The sequence below is a fragment of the Lolium rigidum genome, chromosome 6, assembly GCF_022539505.1.
Source record: "Lolium rigidum isolate FL_2022 chromosome 6, APGP_CSIRO_Lrig_0.1, whole genome shotgun sequence".
NCBI classification, from domain to species: Eukaryota; Viridiplantae; Streptophyta; class Magnoliopsida; order Poales; family Poaceae; genus Lolium; species Lolium rigidum.
In genome coordinates this window covers 311886760-311897570 of record NC_061513.1, presented here as the reverse complement: position 1 = coordinate 311897570, position 10811 = coordinate 311886760, and the positions used below count along the sequence as shown (strand labels likewise).

General features: G+C 45.6%; 2 long non-coding RNA genes across 2 annotated transcripts; one reads left to right on the top strand and one right to left on the bottom strand.

Moving 5' to 3' along the window:
- The first annotated feature begins 946 nt into the window (after positions 1-946).
- LOC124658847 lies at positions 947-2622 on the top strand. The gene is made up of 3 exons (XR_006989362.1): positions 947-1178; positions 1509-1768; positions 2103-2622. It is a non-coding gene; the product is annotated as an uncharacterized LOC124658847 (long non-coding RNA).
- A 783-nt stretch (positions 2623-3405) lies between these two features.
- LOC124665862 lies at positions 3406-6048 on the bottom strand. Its single transcript, XR_006990716.1, has 6 exons — positions 5868-6048; positions 5529-5678; positions 4877-4992; positions 4389-4485; positions 3908-4289; positions 3406-3824 (listed from the first exon to the last, which is right to left on the bottom strand). It is a non-coding gene; the product is annotated as an uncharacterized LOC124665862 (long non-coding RNA).
- Positions 6049-10811: the final 4763 nt, after the last annotated feature.

Sequence of the window (10811 nt, the reverse complement as noted above, 5' to 3'; positions counted from 1 at the left end):
GAGAAGGATCACAGAGCTGAAGAATTTGCAGAGATCCCTCAAGATACTCGCCGGAGAAGAGGGGGCCGCGCCAGAGAAGAATTCGACCGGGATCTAGAGCCGGAGAAGTATTTGGCTCGCCGGAGAAGAAGATGCCGCGCGAGCTCGGTCGCTCTACGCGAGCTCGGTCGCTCCGCGCGAGCTCGGTCGCCACGCGAGCTCGGTCGCTCCGCGCGAGCTCGGTCGCCGCGCGACGGCGTCGGAGGCGGGGGGCGGGCGCGAGGTGGAGGCGGACGCGGGGTGGCGGCGGTTGCGAGGTGGCGGCGGGGACGGGGTGGAAGCGGGGCGGGATCGAGGCAGGTGGAGGCAGGTCTCGGTCGGAGCGGGCCGTTCGGCCAGAATCCTTATATAGGGGCCGGAGATGCTCAAAATATTATTCTGAGCACGAGTTTCAGAATAGTGCTTCCCTATATATATATATATATATATATATATATATGCTCGTCGCACGGGCGGCATGAGGCGACGTAAGAAAAAAAAATGCATACGTCGTAAGATAATAAGGGATCAGCCCACGCAACCGCATAGGCTTCCACCTTCCAGCTTTTCTTTTCAATTTTTTTAGATGAGGCTTGCAGCTTTGCACGCGAGGTAAAAAAAAAAAAAACACGATATCCTTTACAGTAGCAAACTGAAAACTGCATCTGGGCATCACCATCGGAGCTTTGCCACCGCATGCCGGAGCTCCGGCGCGGCACCTCCTTTCAGCTACCGCGCCGCATCTCTCATCCCCACCGCGACGCACCCCATCCCCCCCCCCCCCCCCCCCCGGAGCTTTGCCACCGCATGCCGGAGCTCCGGCGCGGCACCTCCTTTCAGCCACCGCGCCGCATCTCTCATCCCCACCGCGACGCACCCCATCCCCTCCCCCCCCCCCCCCGGACCAAGCAAATGGTGGTCAGCTCCATGCGCGACAACTGCGTATCGTGGATCTCCGGTGGTTATCACGGACGCCACTAAAAAACTACGAGCCCTCACGTCTCCCCTCTTCCTCTCTCACCTCTCTCGACACCGGAAATCGGATCAGCTGCCAACGCCGAGACACCGACGATACACCTCCGAGCGATAACATGTACCAGAAACGCCGTGCGCTGCAGTGATCATCTGAAATCAATTTTGGGCAATATTTTCGAACGGAGGTAAAGTTTGCACTGATCTAATTTTCATCTCTTTGTTGAGGTTTCTTTGATACAATCCGGACATGTCTTAGCAATGCCATCTGATCTAATTTTCATCTCATATTACTCTTCAACTATTTTCAAGTACCCTGCAGTACCTATCGTTTAAAAAAGTGACTATGTGAAACAATGCCATCTGAATGATTGAATTTCGTATTCTCATGATTGATGCAAATACCCTGTTCATGGAGTCATTAATTCTGTTTATGTTCCCTTCTGTAATCTGTAATTATAATAACGAGTCTGCGGTATTGTGTTATGTAATATTTTCCTATCTTTTATGCTGCACAGACCGCCTTTAGGTAAAATTTGTAGAGCCAGGATACAAGTACAGGAACAAGTCTATGAAGTTCAGATAAGAGGAATAATCATAACCTGCTGATTATGGCTGGAAGTGGCAGGGAAAGTGGGGCGGATTCTATTCCGATTAGGACAATTTGTTGAGACTTATGTCGAGCACCGTAGCACAGTTTGAACTAAGCATGGCCTTTTGCGGGATATTGCGGGACCCGCGTTGGCAACCCTACCGGGATCATGTTCAGAGAGATTTGGTGGGTCTTGCTACTTACTATGCAATGTTTATTTTTTGAAATGGCACTAGTTCCTAAACTAACTAAGCACTATCATATACTAGCAGTCCAAGTGTGTTTCTACTCCTTTGTTTGATTTGGCATGTGGAATATGCCTGGGCCTCACATGCTAGTAAACAGGTTTCCAAAGTAGTAAATGTTTTATTATGTAAATCAACAACAAGAATATGTTGATTTCTCCATGATGACAACTATATATATTTAAAAAAATTAATGATGGCGCATTTTTTAAGCGACAGTGTAGATGAACCTTTGTGGCCAACAATCTTATGTTCTGCTGGAAAATGAATTGTAGGATTCTATCATGGACTCCTCTCCAAGTTTCCGCCGGCGAGCACCTGATGACACCTCAGATTCTGTGAAAAACATTGTTGTGCCTGACAGTGCGCTTACGCATCCATCCTTCCTCACTCCAACTCCAAGCCATCGCACCGAAACTTCGGGCGCCGGCTGCTCAACTGGATCAATGGCCAGTGAGAACCCAACGGTAGCCTATTCAAACATGCTCGGATAAGTTTATGCATCTATTCGAGCGGGGAACAAATCAACCGTAGGCTATGAAAGAACCATGACCGTCTTCAAGGAACTTAAACTGCAGCTAGAAGAAACTCCTGTTGATGAGATGCCGGAGCAACATTAGCCAGCCTATTGTTATCAAGATGACCATTCTGCAATCATTTTTAAAGCCCCACCAAAGGGTTCAAGAACTGAACATGGAGTGCCACCCATCATCGGCGCACATGGGAAAAAGTTGTGCACAAGAGCTTGTGGGAATTGTGGCCGTGAAGTTTTGTAGTTCTTGCACATTCGCTATAATTACTGTGAATTTTTCTGACTCTTAAATGATCCTAAGACCCTAACCAGTATGCTTAGGTATTGCGAGTTCATTTCAAGATTGTGCTCTCTAAGATTTATGAGAAGAAAATCGCAGATACCAATGATGGGGTGTTTGTGTGATTCCAAGAGGACATTCACATGTGAGGAGGAATCACTATAACTACTTTAACTTGATTATCCATGGGCATAAGAAATTTGGGTAGCCGATAAAGAAATGTGGCATAGTGATTACATTGTGAGTGAAACACATTCAATTAGAGAAACCATGATATATATATATAGGTTTTTCCATGTGACAAGACTATCAAGTGAAGAAAACGAGGGCTGTTTTTACAAGTGGACATATCTTTTGAATAAAGCTCAAAATTTCATGACATATATGCCGATCAAACGTATGCTTCGACGCATGTACTTCTGGTAACCACTAAGCTAACTATAATTGCTTGGCCAGAGCTTGTGCAAGTCACGAAAATACAGGGACATGGGCACAAAATTCATTTCCATCGTATCCACACTATAGATTTCCTGGGAGCTTCCTCTCCTCGACTTCACCTGAAGATTTTACTCTGGTACATTCAGAAGTCCATCACCGCACCCTAAATTGTTCCCAGAAAACGAAATTTCATGGAAGCGTCAGTTTCCATCTGTTACCACTTCCGCCTGAGGTAGTCTTCAGTTGCAAAGAAAACTTTGGTGTCTAGAATATTTTTAATCTTGCTAGGTAGAGATAAGTGTACCAAAAATGACCAACATAAGAAATATGAGATCCAACGCAAAACAGATAACTTCCGAAGATAATATGTTGTTACACATAAAGGGAAGCCACATAAAAAATCGTACACAGTGGACATAAACCATGTTGAATTACAGAAGGTAGCATACAAGCCAAGCGTCACTGCAGGACCACAGATATTTCAGGATATGTTTGGGTCGACGACACCAATAAAAACACACGTTCATAAGCAAAAACATTACGTGCACGTGGGCACTCGAATAGGTTGAAGTATTCGGCTATATACAAAAGTGCAACTTTGTTTCTGGGAGAGTATGCACAAGTGGAGCTTCAAAGCAATTTTGCAATTTTTTTACAGATGGGTTAACATGGGCCTGAACTTCTCCAGAGAATCAGGTGAAGGCCTGATTTCGCTCAAATCATGGAAGAATACTGGTTCTCCTTTGTCTGCAGCACACAAGCTTTCGATGAGAAAGTGCAAGACTGAAAGGATAACATCATATGGAATTTAGTCGATTTTCTGAAATTACCGGTTCAATGCTACAACGAAGCCGACTCTCTTCGCCATCATAGTGGCGCTGGAACTTTTTTCTGAATGATCCACAGGAATTATCTAGGGGGGGCTTTGCATTTTTTCACTTTATATGAGAAAGCTATGCAAGACATGAACGAACTTAAAAGAGAAGTTTTCAGCTATGTTGTCGACATGTACAACAAGGGCAAGAAGAAATCAATGCCCTGAAGTCTACGAGTGTGTAAAAATGTTGAAGATAAGATAAGGATAAAGGGCACAACTACCTCGACTCTGTAAAACAACAGCTGGAGGCTCTCCTGCTGATGTGCCAAGATTTCAGTGCCATGTCTAGGGTGATTTGGCGTCTCGTCAAACGCAGGAGAATGCAAATAGGGGAGCTGCAAATTATACAAGTCAAGTGATGCAAAGAAACAATTACAAATCCTACAGCATATAAAATATGACTATATTCATTTAAATAACCACACTCTCTCTACCTTATTCCCGGCCGCCGTCTTTTGGAGCCCAGCATTTCAAAGTTGTTGAGACACCTCCCAAAGATTGGGTTACATGTCCAGTGTCATCAGCATTGCTCTGTAATGAAAAAAAAAAGTAACAAATGAAAATTACATGAGTGTTGCCTGTAAGTCTCATTGCTCTGTAATGAAAAAATAAACAACAAAATAAAAATCTCATGTGGAAGGATTATCGTACACAAAAATTCAGGTTTGCAAAAGGATTTGAATTCAAACCAGTATGCATTTAATAATAACAATTCATATTTTAATTATGTACTTTTGCATAGAACCTAGCATGCCCACCAGCACTATGTTGGAGATACCATTGCAGCCAACAAATAAGAAATTATGCACAAAAAAAACTATCACAAGATTCATTTTTGACAGCAATAATATTATGGCGAGTAAAACTGAACAATTGTGAACCAGAAATGATGAACAATGGGAAAGAAAAGACTGGCACTTACTCATCCAAATTGGTTGAAATAGGGCGGTGCTGAAGAATACCGCGGGAAAATACAGTAGCCAGCGCCAATCAAGGGTTGTGTACCACTGAAATCAGCAAGGAAGCACACTGACGCAGCTACATGATGAAACAATGGAAATTACATCTCCAAAGCAGTCTCTCAGCACAGTTGGGATGATTTAAATCACAAACAAATAATTATGGTGCAGCTCTGATGCCACATAATAACAAAATATCCAGAAAAATGTGACTGAAAACATAACTATCAGTAATGAAGGAGTCCTAATTGATGGTACCAATTGCAAAAATATGGAACATAAAAGGATTGTGGTTTAAACCAAAAGACGGTCAACTGAAATCAAGTACGAACATTAGTTTGACCAGAAAGAACATGATTCATAATGCAACTCGCCATAAATTTCAGTATTCGTTCTGATTAAACCTGTTTGAAACTTCAATGATGTGAGACACTATTAACCGGCGTCATGTAAAAACAAGCTTTTCAGGTCGTTGTAGAACAAATTCTAAATCAGCCAATTTACCCTATAAAGTGAGAACCATAGGCTGTAGACTAATAGACAAATCTACCTAAACGGAGTATGGTTTCAACCAAAAAAATCTGATGGGATAAGTAAATAACAACAGCGACAAACCTTGCCATCTAAGCCCACCAAGTAGCTGATGCGGGGCAGTGGGGGCGGCCGGAACAATGCTAGTGGCGAGGCGCGCTGGATCCGCCGCAGAAGCAACAGCGGTCGAGGTCGTTCCACCGGTGGGCAGGGAGGATATGTTGACCAAGTGATCTAACCAAGAGAAGAAACATGAAGCATTTAATAACACACATATATATCTAGCGGTTATAGCACCCAAACCTTGTAGGATTTCTTATTAGTGATTGATTTACAAGCATGTACATTCACACATATCTATCTAGATGGAGTACGGCAACTAAAAAAATCTGATGGAATAATTTCGGAACAACAGCGACTCACCTTAGCGTATAATCCCACCCAGTAGCAGATGCGTGGATGAAGTGATGCGGAGCTTGCCGGACGCAAGTAGTAGTAGCTGATGCCTGATGGTGTGGCCGGCTGGCACCAGATGTAGGAGAAGCGGCGCAAGTATTCTTGTTGGCGAGGCGCCCTGCAACCGCCGCAGACGACAGCGGGGAGCGGGCGGCTCGGGCCAGCGGCGCTCGCGTTCGCTCGTCCGGCGCCCGGTGAAGTGTGGAAGCCGACGCCCGTCTGGCCGCCTTCAGCTGACGACGTCGCCGGCCGAGTCCAGAAACTTCAAGCCCCAATCGATTCAGGCGGCCGAGGACAGCCGCCGCTCGCCGCGATCCCCAGCTTACGCCGCTCACGGTGCGCCGTAATCCCAAGACGAAGGTGCTCGCCGCCGGCAGCAATCTCGATTGAAGCCGCTCGCCGCCGGCCTCAATACACAGCAGTCGCTCGCCGGCCTCAATACACAGCAGTCGCTCGCCGGCCGCACCACTCCGCCCGGAGATTCTGACAACCGCACGCACGAACTGGATTTGATGAATATGGGTTAGCTCCCAGCACGGCAGCACCCCACGACCATAAACATCGAGGAACCGTCCATGTAAGAAAAAGGGGCAAAAGTACTGCACGCGGCGGGTCAGGTTCGGTGAGCGCAGAGAAACCGGTTCGGTCCATCGACCTGGGTGCAGAATAAGTAATTCTGCACCCAGCGGTATCTAGTAGAGTTTCATATGTATATATATATATATATATATATATATATATATATATATATATATATATATATGTCTACATCAACTTTAAAAATAATTTATTTTCAATATTGGATGGCGGGCACATAGTGTTCTCCGTCAGGAGCTATGACTTGCTCAAGTAAGAACCCCGCCAGTTCTTCTTGAATTGCTCGTACACGCTCGGTTGCTAGAAAACCGTTCCACAACCGTTGGATCTAATAATTTAAAGAAGGTATATATATATATATGTGTATGTGAATGAAACACAAGGTGATAAAATAAAGTCATGAATGTTGTTTACGTACGTCAAGTTGTTCCAAAATTTTGATCACATGGTGGGTATTCTGGCGGATGAACTCGCAAACGTAGAACCCGCATAAATTATTTCCGTCCTCTTGCCTCAAGCACTTTACAAGAACAAAGTTCAATCAAAATAATATATAATCAAGAATGATAATAATGGTGATGAAACTAGAATCAAAGAGCTGCGCGGCCTAGCCACAGTAGTACTTACCGGTACATGTTTTATTCGAAGCTCTTTATTTTGTAAACCCGGATACTTGTTGGCGAACCGTTTCCAAGCCTTGTGGAGGATATCAGCCATGTCCCCCCACGCCTCAAGGGGTTTACTCTTCGAGTCCATGACTTCAACTACCCCAGTGTCGGGTTCAATGACTAGCAGGATATAGTGAAACCTGCGGACACATATGTATAACTCATTAATTACACTTAACACATGGATTAAGCGAAAAAGATTTAATGTGTGAAAATAGTAACACTCACACGAAGTTGTAAGGAAATAGTATTGCCCTTTTGTATGGGTTTTTACTTAAGGCATATACCAAGTTATTCTCTGTGTCCTTGGAAGAGCTGTCGACAGTATACCCATTCACGGTATATGGGTCAACGAACCCTAGATCATAGATTTGCCCCTTGTGGCATTCACGGAATATAATATAGATAGTTATATGCATGCAATGGACGAGCCGCGGTAGACACTTAATTACATAAATAATACTTACAGACAGTAGACACTCAGCAGAGATTTGTCGAGGGCGTCTTGATTGAATAACTGAAATAATTCACAAAATTCGATGTTCATCACGTCAGTTCGCCCATAGTGCTCATCTTTGATTGCCACCATGATCCAGTTCTGACCGTCCTTACATGCATCCAAGTACCAATTATGTAGTCTTCGCATTTGTGTTGATAGATGAGGCAACTCCTCAGCTCTGACAAGAGGTTGCCCGTACGTGTAATGGTATGCTAATTGGACAGGGTCCGTGAACATGATTTCGATGCGGCTTAAGTACTCAGGAATACTCATACCGGCCGCATCTGCCTCATCTTTGTATAGTTGTACCATCGTCGGATCAAGGCACTGCAGGACATCGGGATACACTTGGAGCGGGGGGACGAGTTTTTCTGGTTTCCAAGCTGGGGAACTGGTTTCCCTTCTTCCTTACTTTTTTGCCACCGCTCTCTTGCTACCACATTTGACTTGCGAATAGACCGGTCATAGTTCGATGAAAGACTTGGCTCAGGTTGATGAAGGCTCTTCAGCAGTTTCAACTTCTTTTCCTTGGATATAGCTGGCTCGAGCTCAGGCTGGGGCTTTATCTTGCGAAACATGGATTTCATGTGTTGTTCCTTTGCGATCTTGTCATTTTCCTCATCTGTATAGTCATAAGGTCTCTTGGGAGGAACCTTAGGCACTCTTGGGAGGGGCTCTTGTTTGCGTTTCGGTGATCGGGTATGACTCAATGCCGTAGCGGTCCGCCTTTTGCTCTTAGACTGAGTGGTGGACTGCGGAGAAGGCTCACGCAGCGGCGGAGAAGGCTCACGCGCCGGCGGAGAAGGCTGACGCACTGGAGACGGCTGCATCGGTGGAGAATGCTGGCTCGGTGGAGACCTTGTTGGCGCCTTCCAACCCGGAATCACAATGAATTCCTTTCGCCATAGAACCGTAGTGTTCTTGGCTTCTCCCAGCTCTAGCAAATCCCCTTCACCGGCAGGGTGGTCAAGCCTCGCCGCCCCATACCCATCCATAACTTGATCCACCCCGGCAACAGCGTAGCCGTGTGGAACCGGTTTGAAGTGGTATCTTTGATCGTGCATCGGCGGTAAGACATAGCCGATCGCCGCCTTGAGCGTTAAGTAGCCCATCATTTTGAAATGTAGCTCACAAGGTGTCGACTCTGTGATATAATCCACAGGGTAGAGAGGAGCCATCTGCGGATCCACAGGGTAGGGAGGAGCCATCTGCGGATGCACAGGGGAGGGAGGAGCCATCTGAGGATCCACATCTGCATCATCACCCGGCAGCTCCGTGGAAGCCACGCTGCTTTTCCGATGAGATCCCTGGCCGGTAGCATCGAATGCAACTTCTTCTATCTGCTGATTAGCTTGAGGTTGGGTGACTGAGCCTGACATTATCATCCTCACTTGCTCCTCTAGCTTAGCAACGCGATCTTGAACCACATCTTTTTTCCTCTGACGGCTTCTATCGGGATATTTCTTCGTTTCTGCAGGAAACCCAATACACCACGGGTTGCCACCTGGTATGGTTCGTGTTCGTCCTGGGTGCTCAGGATTCCCAAGGGAGCGTGTGAGCTGGTCCTTCTCTCTTTCGGGACGGAACTTCCCCTCTTCAACTTCCTTTGCAACAGTTCTAAAGGCTTCGATAGGAAGTGGGTTTTCCTGATGTCTTCGTGTATATATACAGTTCCCTTGTGCATCCAACGTGCCCCCATGCGCGTAAAACCAATCCCTTGACCGATGGTTCCATTTCCGTACCTCTGGCTTGATCCCCTTTGCAATTAGGTCATTCTCCCATTTCTCCCACTTAGGTCTGCCAGCCTTGTAGCCTCCTCGCCCCATGGTATGGAAGTACATCTTATTAGCAGCATTTTTCTTATTGGTGACTGACCTTGTCTTTGCCCTCTCCGATGTCTTGTACTTCACAAATGCCTCCCAGTGGTCTTTTATCTTCTCATAGGGGCCGTTGAAATCCGGAGTCTTCTTTTTCTTGACAAAGAAGTTGTCCAATTTCTTCTTGTAGTCGTTGAACTGCAGTGCCATCTTCTTAAGAGCCCACTTCTTGACTCTTCATTGTATGCTATTCAGCTCAGGATCCTCAGGGTCTGGCCTGTCATTCTCACTATCAGAGTCAGCTGGCTCCGAAAATGTGAAATTTACCAGGAGTTTCCTAAACATCAGATTTTTGGATCTCGTATCGACATAAGTAACTCCTTCGTCCGCCTTAGCAGGTTTCTTCCATTCTTGAGTGGTGATCGGGATGGTGTCCCTAACAATAACTCTGCATTGACTTACAAACTTTTTTGCGTGATTCTTGGGAGAAATCGGTTCGCCATCTATAGCGATTTCCGTGATGGTGCACCTTTCATGGTCTTCCATCTTTCCGGCCGCGCCTCGTTTAGTTTTGCCAGTAGAGTGTGTTGATCGGGAGGTCTAAAAGAAGAAACAACGTTAATATATGTATATGCACAAATCTGTAGGCTTGGTTAATTAATATATATACACCTCGGCGCCGTGAGCTTCTCCCTCGCAGTCGTCACCTTCTCCCTCAACGGAGCCGTCTCCACGGTGGTCTTGCTCATCTTCCTCATCGGAGCCGTCTCCTCGGGTTCGCTCGTCTCCCTCGCCGGATTGGTTTAGCTAAATAGAGGTGATATCGTCATCATCACGGATAATCTCCTGAACGAGTTATTCTTGTTCTAGGTCTCTTTCCATAGTTTCTGCAAAGACTTACAAGTTATTCTAATGCTATAAACACAATGAAGCAAGGTTCTGCAAAGACTTACAAGTTTCTGCAAAGACTTACAAGTAATTAAGAATAATGCTCAATACATGATCAAAATATTAGAGTTACACATATATATAGGTACTAATTAAGGATAATGCTCAATACATATATAGTTCTTAACTAAGGATCGATAATATAGTGCTGAAAGCAGATAGTGCAGTTACATGCATAAATAGACCGGGTTCATGTTTATTTAACCCTAATACATCAATCACTACTACAACCTCTCAACCGCGCCGACCGGGTCCTATAACGCGCCGACCGGGTCCTGAGCCGCGCTGGGTGAACCCCCAAAGCCACGGAACAGTAACGGGAGCATAGCTAACATGAGATCCTCGCATAACCGACCATCCGGTCCTATACATGGTGTCTAAC